The sequence below is a fragment of the Lissotriton helveticus genome, chromosome 9, assembly GCF_964261635.1.
Source record: "Lissotriton helveticus chromosome 9, aLisHel1.1, whole genome shotgun sequence".
Classification (NCBI taxonomy): Eukaryota; Metazoa; Chordata; class Amphibia; order Caudata; family Salamandridae; genus Lissotriton; species Lissotriton helveticus.
Genome location: NC_136070.1, coordinates 636,141,708 through 636,161,542, shown reverse-complemented (window position 1 = coordinate 636,161,542; position 19,835 = coordinate 636,141,708). Strand labels below are relative to the sequence as shown.

At 41.8% G+C, this 19,835-nt stretch overlaps 1 long non-coding RNA gene across 1 annotated transcript; it reads left to right on the top strand.

Moving 5' to 3' along the window:
• The first annotated feature begins 17,022 nt into the window (after positions 1–17,022).
• LOC144780832 (uncharacterized) lies at positions 17,023–17,361 on the top strand. The gene is made up of 3 exons (XR_013600781.1): positions 17,023–17,060; positions 17,152–17,211; positions 17,302–17,361. It is a non-coding gene; the product is annotated as an uncharacterized LOC144780832 (long non-coding RNA).
• Positions 17,362–19,835: the final 2,474 nt, after the last annotated feature.

Sequence of the window (19,835 nt, the reverse complement as noted above, 5' to 3'; positions counted from 1 at the left end):
AGGTAATACTGAAATAGCAGGTAAGTCTGGAGTAGTATCAGACTGAACATTCAGGACCATGAAATTCGACGAATAGTTACCTAAATTATATACTTCATTTTCGAGATCTGAACCTGTTCTGTGGGGGAAACCTTGCTTGTCTGAGAAACATGTACTGTTAAGAAAAGACATATCTGTTGAGGATGACGTTAACGTGGACCATGCTCCACACGAACCGTTGTGTGAGAATGGATAAGGAAAGAGTGGCAGAACTCCCTTCGGTGTCTGGAAAGGGGGGAGTCGACCACACACCCAACAATTAGTGGCATTGCTGGTCTGGTGTGAATAATGTAACATGCGGACAAATGTGTTGTTGCGCATAGCAAGGCGGTAAGAATATTCGTGAGGAGGCAGATCACTAAACGTGTGCTCTACTGTAGCATTAGCAGACATATTTACATGAGGAACTGGAAAATACAAATAGAACGCATAGCTGGTGCAGGAAATCAAAATGCTGATGAATAATATGAAACTCAGAAAAACGATACATTGAATTGAACTTCGACTGACTCTCTCACTATGGGGGTCTATTTTATACATGTCAGAAACAGTCTAACCGTTTCACCTAGGGGAGGACTTATACAATCAAACTGACTGACTTATTTTACTAGACCTGAGCTTTAACTTATACTCCTGCTGCGGAGTTTTCTCTAACCAGGGAGGGGTTGTAATAATGTCTTGTGCGGGACAGTCCTTAAGAGCAATATTTTGGCAGTCCTTCGAATCCTGGAAAATGTTTTTAGAAACTGATTTCAGTCCTTTAAAAAGTTTAACATGAGACAGGTGGATCCATCCCTTTCTGCCTTCCAACTTCACGGCAGTACGGGTGGTCAAGAGGACCTGACGTGGCTCCTTCCAACGTGGTTCCAGCGGACTTGATCTGTCAAAATTTCTGATCATCACCAAGGAGCCTGGAACGATCTCGTGCGGTGCCACCTCGGTATTGTCTGGAAATGCGGCGGCAACCTGTGAACGACATGAGTTGAGGGCAGACATCAAGGAAGCTAGGTAATCTGTCAGCATATTACATGAAACATCGGTAATACTTCGGGGTCTAGGAGTACCCCACATGTTAGGGGGGCGGCCGAATACGACCTCATACGGGGACAGACCTGATCTGGAATGTGCGACCATGCGCATATAAAACAAAGCGACTGGCAGAGCTACTAGCCAGTCCACACCTTTTTCTTTACAAACTTTGGCAATACGGATTTTCAGGGTCTGATTATGTCTCTCGACTAGACCGGCTGCTTCAGGATGGCGTACACAATGGAACTTCCACTGGTACCCTAACAAAAGGGAAACGTGCTTCATTAACTCTGAGGAGAATGGCTGACCGTTATCAGAATATACGACTCTAGGGAGTCCATACCTAGGGAAAAATTCACGAACCAACTGCTTGGCAGTGGTCGCGGCTGTGTAATCTGGGACTGGATATGCTTCTGTCCATCTGGACAAAGCGCATACAACTACAAGGACATACTTGAAACCTCGACATCGCTCCATCTGAATATAATCCATCTGGAGGACCTCAAAAGGGTGGTCAGGGGGCTGGAAACCACCTTGTTCCACCGGGACACTTTTACCTGGATTGAACTGACAACATATCATACAGGTACGGACTTTCTGCTTGGCTGCAGCTCGTAAATGCTTGTTGAACCAAATGTTCTGGATACTGTCTAACATAGCTTTTTCTCCTAAATGTGCTGGACTATGTGCGGTATTGATAATGACTTGAACCATAGAGTCGGGGAGAAACCATGTGGCTCTACCCTTCGTTAACCATCCTTGATCTGTCTGGACCCCTCCTTGTTCAGACCATTTCTTGATTTCATCGGGAGTAGCATGTAACTGGATATCTATGACATCTTGAGTAGGGTCCTTAACTGTCATGCATGTAGTCGGATCTGGAGTATGTGTCTGATTAACTGGAATGTCTGGAGTCTGTGCTGTAAGCTTGGCTGTGCGGTCTGCTAGATCGTTGCCTTGGGAAATAATGTCAGTAACTTTCGTATGTGCTTTACATTTCATGATAGCAATGGATGTCGGTAAATGTATGGCATCTAACAGAGCTTGAATAAGGAGACCATGCTGAATCTTGGTTCCATGAGAAGTCATAAAACCTCTCTCCTGCCAGAGCACTCCGAAGTCGTGTACAACTCCGAATGCGTAACGTGAATCTGTGTAAACATTAACTTTCAGGTTCTTGGCGTGTATACAGGCTTGTGTCAGAGCAACTAGCTCTGCTGCTTGAGCAGACAGGGTATCAATACGGTGTGTTTCAATAACGTCGGTGTCAGTAGTTACTGCATACGCGGCGACTAGTTCTCCTGTACTAGTTCTCATACATGAACCATCCACATAAAGTGTCAGGTCAGGATCTGGTAACGGAATGTCTGTCAGGTCTTGTCTTGGCTTTGTCGTAATGTTAACTACTTCCACACAGTCATGTGGGTCAGGGTTCAAACTGACTGATGGTAACAGTGTAGCAGGATTCAGAACGTTGCAGCGTCTAATTTCTATGTGTGGCTGGAACAGTGTCAATTCATAACCTGTTAAACGTGCAATTGTCAAGTGCTGAGTTTGTGTTCGGTTTAAAAGAACTTCCACGGAATGTGGAACTTGTACTGTCAGGGAGTGCCCTAAAACTATGGAATCACTTTGTCTGATAGCTAGTGCTGTGGCTGCAACTGACTTGAGGCACGCAGGCAACGCCTGGGCGACTGGATCTAGTGTGCTCGAAAAATAAGCACAGGGCTTGTATTGTCCTGCTTGATCTTGTGTGAGAACAGATAATGCTGTACCTTCGCGTTCAGTAACGAAAAGTGTAAAAGGCTTACTGTAGTTCGGTGTAGCTAGAACTGGAGCTTGACATAAAGCTTTCTTTAACTCGTTGAAACTAAGTGTATGTTCAGATGTCCAAGGGAGGACAGTCGATACGGCTGCCTCCTGTGTCGTTAACTGTATCAGTGGCTTGGCTAGAAATGCATACTGGGGAATCCATTGTCTACAATAAGAAGTAAGGCCGATAAAGGCACGTACCTCCTTCTGGGTTCTGGGCTGGGGAAGACTCGCTATTAACTGGATACGGTCTGGTGTCAACTGCCTACCCCTCTTGGACAGCAAGTGTCCTAAGTATACCACTTGCTGGACACAGAATTGAAGCTTCGAAGGTGACACCTTGTGCCCCATCTTGGCTAGAAAATACAGGACTGTAAGTGATGCTCGCTCGCAAGCACGTTCAGAACGGGCTGTGATCAGGAGATCATCGACATACTGGAGCAGGGCAGTGTCAGTTGGCATGTGAATATTGTCTAGTTGTCTCTTAAGTGCTTGACTGTAAATACTAGGACTTTCTGTGAAACCTTGAGGAGCGCGTGTAAACATATAGCTCCTTCCATTTAAACAAAATCCGAAAAGAAACTGGCTGTCTGGATGAATTGGAACACTAAAAAATGCATTCTTGAGGTCTATGACAGTGAAGAACATGGCTTCGGAATCAATGGCTGTTAACAGGGAAGAGATATCTGGGACAACTGGGTACTGAGGGATAATACATTTGTTAAGCTCTCGTAAATCAATCACTAATCGATATACTGGGGGTGCATTTGGATCAGTACGTTTCATGACTGGAATGATCGGAGAATTGCATACATTGGAGTCAGTTTCTACAACTACTCCTTGAGCCATGAGCTCGTCTATAATTTTGGATAAGGCTGCTACAGCCTCAGGTGGCAATCTGTACTGTCTGATTCGTGGTAACACTACACCTGGTTTGAGAGTCACACGATGGGGTGTGATTTGCATGTAACCTACATCAGTTGGACCTTGCGCCCATAAATGCTGCGGAACATTAGACAATCTGGAATCAAAATCTCGTAATACATAGTGACCCTTAAAGTCACGTAGGAACAGACGTATTCCCTCTGGGGAACAGCAAATAACTGCACCTAACTCTTTCAGTGTCTTAATGCCTAATAGGTTTTCTGGACATGACTTAGTAAGTAACAGATCAGTAGTGTGGGACAATGGACCTACTTCTAGAGTAACTGGCTTAGATATCTCATTAACTATTGGCTTTCCTGAAAATCCAAGGGAAACATTTCTTGAGCCTGAGAGCGGAGCCCCTGGAACTTCGGCATGACTAATTGTGGTCCTACTTGCCCCTGTATCGATCAAAAACTTTCTGTCCTTCCCTAATACTTGACTGTGAACATAGGGACCTTCTTGATCTACAGGTATCTCGATGAGAGGCAAGCCTACCTCCCTCTCTAGGCTGTTTCATGAATACTGCTGGTACTCCGGATACTCAGACTGTGCATACTGGTACATCTGTGATGTGACATGCTGTGTTGCAGCAATAGGCTGCGGTACTGTAACTGTCTGCTGTGCATTCTGTGACTGAGGAGTCTGTGAAACTTGTTCTTGTCTAGGCGGACGTGGTCTTTCTTTAGTCTTACCAGTAGCTATGTTATGTTTCAGAACTGCACACTCGTTTATAAAATGACCTGGTTGTTTACAATAATTGCAGTTCCCTCTAACGGGAGCTGCAGGATGACTGGCTTGATTCGGACCCCTCTTCTGACTGTCTTGAGGAACAGATTGTGCAACTAGCACTTTCATTTTCGTGTCTTTCATACGTTTTCTTTCGTGTTCTTGCTCTTCCCTGATTCTATTCTGGTGATACTGGAGCATCTGGAGCATCTGGGACGGAGTATTTGCTTGCCAGGTGCTTTCGACCTTTAAAACTCGATTTTTAATTTGTGGACTTGAATTCTCGACTAATTTGGTAACAAAAAGATGAGGGTATGACTCACTACTTGTCTTGAGACCACTGTTGATACTGAAACATTTTTCAAATCTAGAATAAAAATCACTAATATCTTCATCTTGTTTCTGTTTACAGGCTGAGATTGCATCCCAGTCTTCTTTTCTCGTTGTCAATAATCTAGGTAAAACTTGAATCAATAATTCTGGTAATTCTTTACATTTATCTCCAAGACCGGTACCTGGTACTCGTGCCTTGTCTTCAGCTTCTAGAACTGCCCAATCGATCTTTTTCTCTCCCACCTCCCATTCCTTTTCCTTTAACTTTTCATACACCCCTGCGGGTAACAGGACCTTTAACATTTTAATGATATCTGGGTAAGTGTATTCTCCCATACGGAGCATGTCTTTTAATTCTCTATGGAACCCTGCTGGATCTTTGTCATGACAGGGAATTAATTTCTTCATTTCAAGAAGTTCCATCTTTGATATTGGAGTGTATACAAACACTCGTTGCATTTCGCCACCCGTCCCTCTGACTGGGTGGACTTCTCGTAACGGATTCTGTCTGTCTATGTAGAATGGCTTATTTTCTGGGGGTGAGACATGAACAAAATGCGGGTTCAAAAACGTTCTATATTTGTGACGCTGTTCTAGAATGACACTAATTAAATCGGTACCTAGACCTCTCCATTTGTACTGGAGTAACTCGTTCAGGATATCATGCAACGGACCTGGATCAGAATGTTGACCCTCATACAAAGTAATGAGGTGCTGGATCATATACATACCCACCAGTCGCTGCTCGGCTGGGGGCAGTTTCAGAAACATTTGTGCCACTATTTCGTCTGGAAAAGTGGTAGAATCAGTAATCCATCGGACTGCTGATCGGGCTAGTTCTTGTTCATGCATGGTACTTAACTCACTGTAACCGATTCGTGATTTCAGAATGTGATCGGTAGCTTGAAATACTTGTTCTAGAGAACCTTGTTCTGGTGCTGAATGATGAAAAATAGACTTGTGTTCTAGGCGTAAATGGCGATCTGGAAATCTAGATTTTCCTACATACGCTATTCTGGCGGGATTCTCGTCTTCCTCTTCAGGATCAGAGATACTTTCTTTCTCGCTTACTTGTGCTGCTTTACGTTGTTCGTGTATCTTTATTATCTCTTTACGGATTTTCTTGTACATACTCTCCATAGCACCGACGGTCTTGTGCTTACCCTCGGCTATATTATCACTCCACCTTGTCAGGATTCTCATTTCGGCGGAATCTTTAGACGGGTAATCTTGTTCTCTTATTAGACAATTGATCAGGAACTTTAATATCATGAGCTGGATCTCGGCTTTCCTTTGAGACATAATCTCGCCAATACTTTCTGGATCATCCCCTGTACGGATGAAACGATATATTCTGTCTAGATCTTCTTTCATATTCGGTAAGGTGACTAGATACTCGGTCACCCTCCTTACACGTACGGAATATAAAACCATATTATACTCGCCTGGGACTGCGTCATAAACACATTCGCCAAGGGCTTGTCTGATTTCTGTGACAGACTTATTACTTTTAGGAGTACGCTGTGATGCTTGAGCATGTAATTCGAGTGCTGATAAACGCTTGTGTGGCGGCGGGGTTTGAGGAGTAGCTCCTCCTGCGGCCCCTAGACTGGAGTCGTCTACTGAGGCTCTACGTCCTGGCAGAGTGGGAAATGGAACTGTAGGCTGGACCGGGGGTACCGTAACAGGTACTCCGGTGTCTGGAAGAGCAGGAAGTGCCTGATTTACAGGGACTGGCGGAGCGCGAACAGGATTTGCATATTCTGGGACTGTGTCGTCCAGATAGGACGAAATAAAAATATCAGCTGCGGTCGGTTTGTGACGTAGCTTGGTCGGAACTAATGGTGGCGGGAAATTACTAGATGCCTCTGGGGTCGCTTTTGGCAAGCCTTCGGCAAGCAGAGGATACATACCCTTAATAAGGGCATGCCTCTGTCTGTCTGACTGTTCGGCTTTGACTCGTTCACCTATCTCGATTAATTCTCTTTCTTGGACTCGTTCTTGGGATTCTCTACTTAACTCTGACTTTCTGACTTCCTTTTCCGTTCTTTTATGAGCTTCCTTACGCCATAACTCGATGGCATCTTTCTGTGACTGTCTGGCTTTCTTTTTCCATAATGCTTCTTCTACTCGCATGATACATTCGGCATCCCATGTACCCGATACGGGCCATCTATACTTTTCTTCTAACTGTTTGGTATACTCTACCCATAAATCTAGATACAATATGGCGCTTATGCCATGTTTCTGATACATAAAATGACCTGGACTGTCCCTTGGCGGAACAGGAACTGCTTCTTCTAATAAACCCTTTCTAGTTTTTAACTGACGTAACTTGGAAAATATAGGCATGACTGAACTGTAATCTGGACACAATACAATATACAATAAAAACACGAAACCACATCGCACTCATACCACAACATTAAAATACATGCAGAACATTATGAAATAACAGTTCGAACAGAATATTACCTGGAATACTGAGAACAGAAACAGAACAGAATTTCTCGAGAACGGAACAGACTAGAATTACTGGATGCACTGCTGTAACAGTACGACATTTACCGGTCTCATAAAGAGACACGTCAGAACCCGCATCCACCGAAGTGGACACTTCGTTTGTGGGACTGTGTACCACCAACCCACAGACCAGAGTTAATTAAAGTGACCCTGTCTAGATACTACCCCAGCAACGGTACTCACCGGGCAGCAAGAACGGAAGGCCTCGGACGGGACTGGACTGCTACGACGACGAACTTCGGACTTCGGACTTCTGTTACGGGTGGGCCTCCGGATACCTCGGACCTTGGACTCTCGGCTTGGGCTCTGGTCGGGACTCGCCGCGTTCCTCCACCGTCTCGTTTGGATGCTGGACCGCCTCCTCCGTCTCCTCCGTGGGCCTGAGGGATACTTGAAGCAGAAATATCTGCACGTGGCCGGTATGGTTCCGTCACGGCTGCAGAGGGTCAGGGGGTCGGCGTGGCTTCACCGACGCGTGGGGAAAGGGCAAGTCCCTGTTCGGGCGCCATTATGTGGTATATAAATAAATAATACCGGATCTATTTTTGAATGAATGAATGAATAACAGATAGCTCAATAAAATAAGAGTCAAGATTCGAGGTAGTAGGAGTTTCTGCAGGTTTATTACAGCATAAGGACAGGATCAGGACAACCTGCATAGAACAGAGGTGACAGGGCCCAGCAGGACAACTGGGGCCCAGCAGCTGCCGGGGCTTGATCTGGGATGAGCGCGCTAACTTTTAATAATAATACATCAACTTATATACATAGCGCAAACACATAGTATTACATTGCAGTAGGCGTAACAGTGGGTGGAGCAGAAGGCGTGACGCGTAGCAGTCGCGAAAGATAACAGTAAAAAGAGGTGTAACTGGGAGTACACTTAGGCATGTGATGAAAACGTAACAGAATATGTCATGAATGGGCGGAAACTTTGGAGGGGGCTACCTAAGGAGCCGGGACCTCTAACCTAATGGTGCGCGTAAACTGGCAATGACGTATCACTAGGAGAAGCTGGGGGCTACGAACTCTGTGCTAGGAGCAGAGACTAGAGTCTGGAGGGTCGGAGCGACATGTACCTAAACCCTATCTGGTATCTGGTGTTTAGGGAACATGTTGATATAAACTAGAAGTCATGAGGGGAAAAGCTAACTTGACTCTAAGACTGGACCATGCATTATTCTATATGTAGTGCGTGATGAAGAATATTAAATGACCATTAATACAGTATTTCTCTAACGTGGAGCCGAATAGGCTAGACAATGACGGAAACTATTGATGCAGTTCAGTAGCTTAGGAATGCAAAGAAGGAGGACTGAACTGATAGCTGGAACTATAACATACTCTTGGCAGACTCAGAGGCAGAGCCAAGCTGCACCGGGCACTGCGAGGCAGGAAGTAAGTGAAGGGTCGAGGATACAGGTGGGGGCTGTATCGCTCCTCAGCGAGGCTTTCAGGAGACAGGAGCTGAATCTGATGTCCGGGCCCTTTTGAGGCCTAGAAACGGGGACTTTATAATGGAATAACGTGCACACTGAGAAACGTGGCAACATTACTTTACATAGGCCTGATATTCGTAGTATTCACGAGGACTGGAAACTGACATATCAGAGGTGGACACAACTGTAATTGCGTCTTTAATCGGACATGGGGAATAACATATGCATATTGGTCATGCACACATAACATATGATGGATGAGTAGGGACACAGAACATGGCAAAATTTACTTTTCCACAGTATGTAGGAAGCTGGGTTTTTGTTGCAGTAACCCCCCACCCACTTTTTGCCAGATTTTTGATGCACTTTGACTTCTTGTGCCCAGGGTCCCTGCCAATCAGGTTCCCAGGGTCTGTGGTCTTTCCCAAAACGGTACCTTTGTACCCACGATTAGCACCTCTCTGGCCACATGTAAGTCCCTTGTAAAAGGTACCATAGGTACCAAGGTCACAGTAACCAAGGAAGACCTCTAAGGGCTGCAGCACATATTGTGCCACCGTTAGAGGTCCTGCCCCTTAAGAGACACACACTGCCATTGGAGGCTGCGTGTTTTGGTGCAGAGAAAAGTGAACAGTCAACATGGCACACATTCCTGTATGCCATGCCTGCAACCCACTGCCAATGGTATAGGTAAGACACCCCTCTAGGTGGGTGAACTATACCACTGGTGAGGGTACAAATGCATGTGCACTGTACCCCTGCGGTGTCTAAGTACATTCTTAGACATTGTAAGTGCAATAAAACCATAAAGGGTATATGGTCTGGGAGTTTGTCATTACATACTCTACAGCACCATAATGGCTTTACTGAATTCTGGGAAGTTTGGTAGCAAACCTCCCCGCATGATAAACCCATACTGATGCCAGTGTGGGATTTAATATACCATGCACTCAGAGGGCATCTTAGAGATGCAAATAAACATGGGGATTCTATCAATATGTGGAGGTGATATTTTGAGGTTTTTATATTTTATAGTGAAGTGATAGGCTCTCTCTTAACAATGGAAAGATGAGAGCACGTGTGCTTTGTTAAAATACCCCTCACACACTAAAAAAATCCGTTAGTGTCATGCTTCATCATAGGGGTCTTCCCGTCCCTATAACGGGGCGGGGCGTGCTGCGACCAGACGGACTACGCGGGAGCACTATAAGAGTGACAGATCTATGCGTGGGTGTAGTGATATCAGTGAAGTGTAGGGATCTAACTAGTGAAATGCACGAAAAATTGAAAAAATTAAAAATTCCCTGGCTAGTAGAACAAATACATTTTATTGGTATCTCTAGCTGGAAACGTTAAAAAGGGGAATAAAAAGTAGAGTGATTACTAACTACTAAGTCGACATGTTTCATAGACAGTCCCCAACTGTCTACTCATCAGGACCTTTCAGTGATCCCTACTAGGAAAAAAGCTCAGTTCTACAGTAATATGCCTACTGTCCTATAAATATAGCAGCAAAAATAAGCTGAATATTTATGCTTCGGGGCATGAGCTGGCCCTAATGAAGCAGAACACCAAAAAATTTGTGCCAAAAGAAATTGACCAGTGTTTTTTTTTCGTTCGTTTGACTGTGCCCCATGAACTGGCAGGCGGGGGAAGTATTTGCTCGGTCTAGTTACCGGCCTGGCACCTCGCCTCTCACCCCTACCGTGCAGCTCCGAGGACCTCGGAGCTGCACGGTAGGGGTGAGAGGCGAGGTGCCAGGCCGGTAACTAGACCGAGCAAATACTTCCCCCGCCTGCCAGTTCATGGGGCACAGTCAAACGAACGAAAAAAGACCACTGGTCAATTTCTTTTGGCACTAATTTTTTGGTGTTCTGCTTCATTAGGGCCAGCTCATGCCCCGAAGCATAAATATTCAGCTTATTTTTGCTGCTATATTTATAGGACAGTAGGCATATTACTGTAGAACTGAGCTTTTTTCCTAGTAGGGATCACTGAAAGGTCCTGATGAGTAGACAGTTGGGGACTGTCTATGAAACATGTCGACTTAGTAGTTAGTAATCACTCTACTTTTTATTCCCCTTTTTAACGTTTCCAGCTAGAGATACCAATAAAATGTATTTGTTCTACTAGCCAGGGAATTTTTAATTTTTTCAATTTTTCGTGCATTTCACTAGTTAGATCCCTACACTTCACTGATATCACTACACCCACACATAGATCTGTCACTCTTATAGTGCTCCCGCGTAGTCCGTCTGGTCGCAGCACGCCCCGCCCCGTTATAGGGACGGGAAGACCCCTATGATGAAGCATGACACTAACGGATTTTTTTAGTGTGTGAGGGGTATTTTAACAAAGCACACGTGCTCTCATCTTTCCATTGTTAAGAGAGAGCCTATCACTTCACTATAAAATATAAAAACCTCAAAATATCACCTCCACATATTGATAGAATCCCCATGTTTATTTGAATCGTTTAGGAGGGTGATTCTATCTCATACCTCTACGCTTCCTCCTTTTGATTTTTTACATCTTAGAGATGCCCCTCTGAAAAATGTCCAGCCTTTGGTGGGTTCCTTGACTGGTAAACACCAGCCTACCACCACGAGACATGTTTCTGAATCCCTGGGGTGGGAGCCTTTGCTTCCTGAGCCCAGAAACAAAACCTTTCCTGTGCAGAGGTGGTCACACCTCCCCCAGGTTAGGAAGAGCCGTTCTGTGGCAGGGGAGCTTCAAAGGCCTTGCCACCTTTGTAAAGCGCCCCCAGCTTCTCCTGCTATAAGGAGCAGGCCGCCTTCCTGTCTCACCTCCTTGCTGGTGGGAAGACAGGCGGAAAAATTTGAGCAGCCCAGAAGGTGTGCCCACCTCTGCCAATCCCACCCTCAGGTGGGGGAGGCGAGATGGAGCCCACTCTTCAGTGCCCACCATCTTGCATGGCAGGCACTCTTCAATCAACATTAGGGATAGTGCCCACTCCCCCATGTGGCATGAGCACACCAAGGTTGTAGTCACCCTAAGGTCAGTCGACCATTGGCTACTGACCTCGAGACCCCTAAAACGCCCCAAAAATAAAGTATTTAGGGGGCAGCCCTGAACTAAGTAGACAGATTCCTGCAACCTATGAAGAAGAAGGATGAAAGAAGACGCCCAGCAGAGGAAACTGCAGAGAAGAACTGACTTGACCCCAGCTCTACCAGCCAGTCTGCAGTTTCCAGAGCCCTGCGCCAAAAGTCGCCTTGTCCTGTAGCCAGTACCCCCCGAACCCCTGGGAGGACTGACTGCCTTCAACAAAGACAGGATCTTCTGTGAACAGCAGCTCTGTTAACAAGAAACACCAAAGAAAGACTCCGAGCCTGCTAAGGACAAAAAAAAAAAACAATGTATGGAACCACCACTGCACCCGACTGCTACAGCCCGAATCCAAGTGGGCCAGAGCACTCCAGAATCCGAGTCCACCATGGCTTGACCCTCCAGGACTCCAGGACATCACCTGCAGCCTTTGCACAGATACCCCCCAACCGCAAGTGGCCTGGGAAGGTGAAATCTGACCTCAATAAACACCCCTGCATCCAGCTGCTCTGCGCCCTGAAGAAGAGGGCCTGAGGTGCACCTGTGTCCCTGAGCCCTCCAGCTTACCTGCCCAGCTGTTGGCTCCTCCCAGAAGACTTCCTGGACTGAGCCTGCAGCCAAAATGCAAAACTGGCACTCCCATTGAAAACAACTGAGCACCCAATGCCAAAACAGCACCCTGCACCCGGCCGCCCCAATGTCGCTGTGGGTGCACCTTTGCCCTGAGATATATTCCAGGAGCTTTGCTTCCTCAACCTTGTGGCCTGCTCGTAAGCAGCCACCAACCAGAGGCCCCCTATCCCTCATTGGATAACATTGGGCCAGCGCACTCTGCACCCGGCCGGCCTGGTGCAGTTGAGGGTGCTTGGAGAGTGCATCCTTCACCCTGGGAGAATCCTGGGTGTAACCCCAAAAAACCAACTCCCAAACCTAAGTACTTACAGTTAAGTCGATAACATTGTTTTCTCGCATAGGACTGCATTGACTGCTTTCTTGTGAAAATTGTTCTAAGTGGGGAGTTGGTTTGTATGAAACCTTATGAAACTGCATATGCACAAAAACGGATTTACTTACCTTTTGTCTGGGGAATGTCCCAGGGTGATCTCTAGGCATATGACACTGAGTAGAAAAAGATACTTAAAAAGTCCTCTGAAAAGTAACTTGATAAGTCATCTGGAAGGTAACTGAAAAGTAATTCAAATTAAACAAATGAGTTACCTGTAACCAATCCAATTGCATTCAACTGCTTTCAAACTGTATCACACTGCATGATTCTTGCAAAGTATTATACCTACCTGTACCAGGCCTGGCTTGGTTCAAGAAATAAAATACAACTAAATAATATTTTTATACAAAACAAATTGGTCAGAGTTCAGTCTTTGAGTGTGTGAAATCATTTTTTGCCTGAGTGTTTACAATAAATGCTTAACACTACCCTCTGATAAAGCTTTACTGCTCGCCACACTACCACAAATAGGGAATAAGGTATTATCTACTTTTACCTCTGTTTACCTTTGGGAATCCACTGGACTCTGTGCACAATATACCTTACTTTGGTATAGTATATACAGAGCCAGCTTCCTACAGGGTATTGCAGCTTCTGATTGAAATATTGTCAGCTCCCAAAATGTTTTCCTCATATTTATCAAGACAAGTGTTTTTCAATTTATGAGTTTGTGTATGAGTCAGCAAGCTCTAAACTAAAAGAGGAACTAACACAATCAGAATGTAATCCATCCTAGTCCCTTTTCTATGCTGAATTGCAAGACAAACTGCTACTTCCAACTTTAGACACCCATGAAATGCATCAGCATTTGGATATAATACAACAGAAAAATAAGTCACAGGCCTCTTGAATTCGCCATGTTTTTGGAAAAGACCTGACAAAGCACACCCTTCTTTCTCATGTTGTAGTTCTATCTAGGACCCTAATTCGATATTACTGATTCATGGATGTGGTTATAATAAATAATATCCTTATGAAGGCATAAGAATCATATCCATATTTAGTGACAACCCATGCGGTCCAAATACAGCATGGCTACTCCTCTAGACTCCTAGAGAGTACAACGCGTTCTTTAAACAAACCAAGCCTCCAGTAGCCCGGGAAATCCCCCTGCTCTTGTTTTGCTTTGCACAAGAACTCCTAGAGTCAGAAAGAACTGTTAGTTCTTGGTGACGTCTCATGTCCAACCTTACGTCAAACCCGGCACCTTTCAGGTATAAATATACCAACGTTGCCTTAAGCAAACACACGGTGGTTTGGAGCAGAGCGGCTATCTACTTGCCCGAGAGCCCAGCTGATGCGGAGAGCCCACGGACCCCGCCCCTCCCTTTTGACGCACTGAGAGAGACGCTGTCTTTTCTCCTGCCGAGAAATCCAGCTCCGGTGTTCTCAGCCGCCCTTGCGGGTTGCTGGGATATCGAGTCCTGAGAAAGAGATACCAGACCTCCTGCTTTCTATTACCCAGGTACGGAGCTGACTAAACCCTTAAAGAGAATTCTTGATTCAGATTCTTGGCAAAACCAACTTAACTTAAACTGCTACTTATTTACTCCTTCCCACGTATTAGGCTTAGGTCAGGTACACCGGGGTAGGCGTATTTAGAAGCACCAGTTGAGTACGTTGGTCAATGTATATTTGTATGTATATATTTTATCTATTTTAAAGTATCATATGGCTAAGAAACCATATCAATGCTTTTACAGTATTACTTCATAATACTCCTTTTACTGTACGCACTTTACTTTATGCTAAGTATTGCAATTGTGGCAACTCATTTCTCTTGCATGAGAAAGAAGACTGCTCAATAAATAACACCTTTTATTGAAAACACCCGTCTCTCTATTCTCTGCACTCTGGTGAAACTAAGTAGGCACGATTGACTGAGTAAAATAGCTGTCTATTGTTTTCACACGACTCTAGAGATACACTCTTATTCTGAGGGAGCAAAGTTGTCATGTTTTATGGTTGTCAGAAGCTAATCCCTTCTTGTCTATCCAGGGAAGTTAAACTCCTCTTTGTTTATTCGAGAACGTTTCTAGTGACCTCTGAGCTAGCTGGCAAAACTAATTAAGTCTAATATAGTCAGTAGAGACCTAGTCGACCTCAGTCCTACGTCTACACTGCTGTTTATATTATTCCAATGCGCAGAGCCCATTGGGAATATAGTGATAGAGCGCGCAGGTCACCCAACCAACAATTTTACCATACACGTATCGGGCCCATATATTTCAATTCACCATTATTTATTAATCGGGCGACCATACACTCTACTACCAGTAACCCAGTTCCTTCCTATATATTTCTATTGTACCCGACTTACCAATCCACCGTCACGGGTACCTAATGACCATGATGAATCAGGGAGCTAGCTGTGAAGAAAAGGCAAACAAACACGATACCAACTTCATATCCTTCTGTATTGCATATAAAGACCACAGACTCCGGGGAAGTTTTAAAGATTTTATCTAGATTTCAGTTTCGGAAAGCATAAGATTTATAACAAGTAAACAATCAATAACCAAGATAATGAAGAGTACATATCCATAAATATATCAAGCTGATCATTTATGAGTCTACAGTAAGGTAAAATGAGGAAACAGCTAGGCAAATAATTTCAGACTAAAGGACGGAGAAGAATAAAGAGCGTACTAGGAACTTCACAGTAAAATGTTTCCCCATGAAGAGGAAATACAGGTAAGGTGTAATTAGACCGTACTAATAAACTGGTGCAATTACTTGAATCAACTAAAAGATGGGTAAAACAAAGAACATCTGTATATCATGACCTGAAAAGGAAATGTACTCAAAGGATGGGTAGAAAATGGAACATGCTAGAATAACGACAATAACGTATGAGCTCTCATTCAGTGGTTTGCGAAAAAGCATGGAAAATCAATGGATCACTGAAATATTATCGACGGTCACATTATGGACTTGCTAAAATATCGTTGAAAAATTATCGACGACAAAAATATCGACTTTGTATACTTATTACACCAACTACAAAAATATCGACTCTAAAATATCGACTCTTTAGAATATCGAGTAAATAAATATCGCCTTAATAAATATCGACTACAAATATATCGTTTTTCATGAAATTACCCCTAACACTACAAAAATATCGACTACTAAAATATAGAGTACAAAAATATCGTTTCAAATAAAATATCGAGTTCTTTTTTGTACCCTTTCATGTCTAAAATACCATAATAATCGTCAATAAAAGTCATTGCTCTATACAAAAAACATTTTACATATAATACCTGTTACTTTTATAACATTCCTATTTATCTACATTTGCTATACATTCTATTAAATGCGTTCTATCATTTGAAAAATATTCTTTACATTTAACTAACATTTTCATTATTTTTTTCCACTTACACATCTATTTTATTTAACAACTAACCTGCTTTAATGCGGAAATGACCACATACCACCATTCTCACATCAACAAACACACCAATTAACAAAAAAAAATTCAAACTAGCCTATACAATGCTTCATTTCATCCTACAACCAATCAAATCAAAGCACACAAAATACACATACTATAAAAGGGATACATGCATTCTACCATTTGTTGCTGCTAACTCTATAGAAAGAAGAGGCCAACACACTGAAGATTTTGTTCCTGAACAAACATCTTTAAAGATCCAGCTCACTAGCTAATTATTCAAGTAAGTTACAGTGCATTATTTAGAAATCTAAATTAGTAGTCTACTATTTTACTTATATCTCCTAACTCTTGCACTTATTTAATTTTTATCTCCTCCTACATTTCTGATAGAAACTACTCCAAATAAATTCCTAATACATGCTCCTATTTCTTCACCTGGAAAATCAGATAGTAAGTATATATTAATGCTCTGTTATACACCAACTGCTGTTTTTAAACACTATTTCACAAGATTCATTCTTTATTTTAAACATTTTATTCACAGATAATCTGAGATTTTCCTATTTCAACACTACAAATGTATACAACTACACTAATTAAACATGTAAGTATATATGTTTTTGTTAGTAAACACCCAATATTAAAAATGCTATTTTCTAAACAACATATCTTGCATATTACATCTTCCCTACAGATCCAATAAAAACATCCAACATCAACTATACCAAAAGACAAGACTACCCTTGTAAAAAATGTAAGTATACTTGTAATTTGTCTAAAACTTCCGAAAAAAACGAAAACTATGTTCTTAACACCATGTTATTTATTTTATATTTCCTCTACAGATATTCTGAATACATCATACATCTATTCTACCTACAGCAAACAAAACTACTTATTTAGAAGTTAGTATACTTTTAAATATTTCCAATTTCCCAACGGTTCCAAATATTATTTATAATATTTTACATTTATTTATTCTATCTTCTCTACAGATCTGAACTTTACTACCTTGATGTACTCCACCAAATACTACAACTCAACTATTTAAACAAGTAAGTATATGTAATGTTTACATCAAATGTACTACTAAGCAAAATAGAAAACTGCTTTTTCCTAGGAAAAACGTTTGTTATGTGTAAACATTAACTTAGCATTTCTATATTTTCATACCAACAGTAAATAAAGAAATACATACAAGAAAATCCTTCAAAATACAGTTCTGCATTTGTGATTACTACTTTTAGTAACTGTAAGTATAAATACATCCTTAATTATGTTTGCACCACAAAGTGAAATATATGTTTTTTGATTTTGTTTCTTTCTACTCTTTCCTAGAACAAGTAAAACAAAATGACAGAAGGTGCAGAATTTGTTATGTCACAGAAAAATAAATTACTGTTATGTTATATGGGTTATGTTTATAATCAGGAAAGACAAAGTGGTAGAAAAGTTTTCTGGAAATGTACCAAATATTACTCAAACAAATGTTATGGAAGGGCTACTACTGAGGAAAGTAATGTGTTATTTACCAGGGAACACAATCATCCCCCCAATGTCACAGAAATTGAAATAAGAGATGCTTTAGAAAGTATAAAAACTGCTAGCACACAAAGTGATAAACCAACAACACAAATCCTTAAAGAAGAACTGTTAAAAGTCCCAGCCCATGCTTCAGGTCAACTACCCTCTATTGACTCCCTTAAACGCACAATTGCATACAGTAAAAGACTCACTACCACAACCCAACCCAACCCTACTACTTTTGAGGAAATTATTATTTCACCAGAAATGTGCATCACACACAATAAAGACAAATTTATCCTTTTTGACAATGAAAGCAGTACAAACAGAATCATAATGTTTGCAACTGCAAGTAATTTAAGAAAAATCCAACAGTGTCCCCAATGGATGATGGATGGAACATTTAAACCATGCCCAAAACCTTTTTATCAACTATATTCCATCCACGGTTTATACCATAACTATAACATCCCTTTCATTTACTGTTTGCTACCTAACAAACAGCAAAACACTTATACAGAAATATTAAATGTTCTCAAAAATGAAATCAATAATTATTTTCCACAAAAAATAATTATAGATTTCGAATTAGCTATGATTAATAGCATTTTGAAAACATTTCCCCACACAGCAATCCAGGGTTGCTACTATCATTTCAATCAGAGCATATGGAGACATCTCCAGAAATCAACTTTAAGTATTCTATACTCAACAGATAGCACCTTTGCCTATCAAATTAAAAAATTGATAGCACTGGCCTACGTTCCTGTTACCGATGTAGCGGAACACTATAATTTATTAATTGACAGCACATATTACAAGAGGAATGAAGATAAACTAACCCCATTACTGGACTATTTCGAAGATACTTGGGTGGGAAGGTTGCACAGATCTGGACATCGACGCCAACCCAAATTCCAAATCCCTTGGTGGAATGTCTATCTTAGTACTTTAAACCAAGAGGCTAAAACAAACAACAGTGTAGAAGGGTCGCATAATGCTTTCCAAGCTACCACAAGCAGAGCCAAACCCACATTCCATAACCTACTAGAAGCTTTGAAAAAAGAACAAAGCTATCAAGAACTAAGAATGGAACAATCTGTGACCCAAATTGGTCCAAAACTAACAAAACAAACTAAACAAATGTTCCGACTACTGCAAAGTCAAGTCACACTATATCCTACAACTAGAGGATTAGAATACCTGTCAATAATAGCTAAAAGCCTACTATAAAAATGTCTCCAAAATATACTAATGTCTTCTTACAATAATGGTAAATATAAAAATCATAAACATTTCTAAACAATTATAAATAATACATATTTGTTTAAGAAACTTATCAAAATTTGGGACATTATTTCAGAACAAATATGCAATATGTATAATTACATCACACATACACATTACATAAAGATCGACATTTCCCACCCAATAAAAAAAGTACTTTAAATATTTACAAATTTTGTAGATGAAAAAGACGTAATAAAGCAAAATACAATCCATACAATCCATTGCAATGTAGGACAATTCCAATATGGGAAACCCTCAAAAAACCGAAAATTATGTAAAAATGAAATAAACGCTCCTGGAAATCCCGAAAACAGTAGTGTGGACACTTTAGTATTTAAAGTGATATACACACAACTTTTAAAAAACGGTCACGCATATCAATGTATCAATCCAATACGAAACCCTCCAAAAACCCGAAAAATGTTTAAAAAATTTAAAATCCGCTCCTGGCAAACACGAAAAATAGGAGATACATGTCAAAATATAACCATAATAAGTCATACATTAGTTTCTCCGGAAAAAAACATGCTTCCTTCCATGTAGTTTTCATGCGAGGAACCGGAACCTGTAAAAAAACATACATAACGAAACCCACCCACAAATAGCCCATAAGATTTGTAAATACACTCACAATTAACATTAACCATGTAAGAAGACATTTCCTAACACTTAAAATAACACTAGAACTAAAACATACACGACGCATCTATAACGA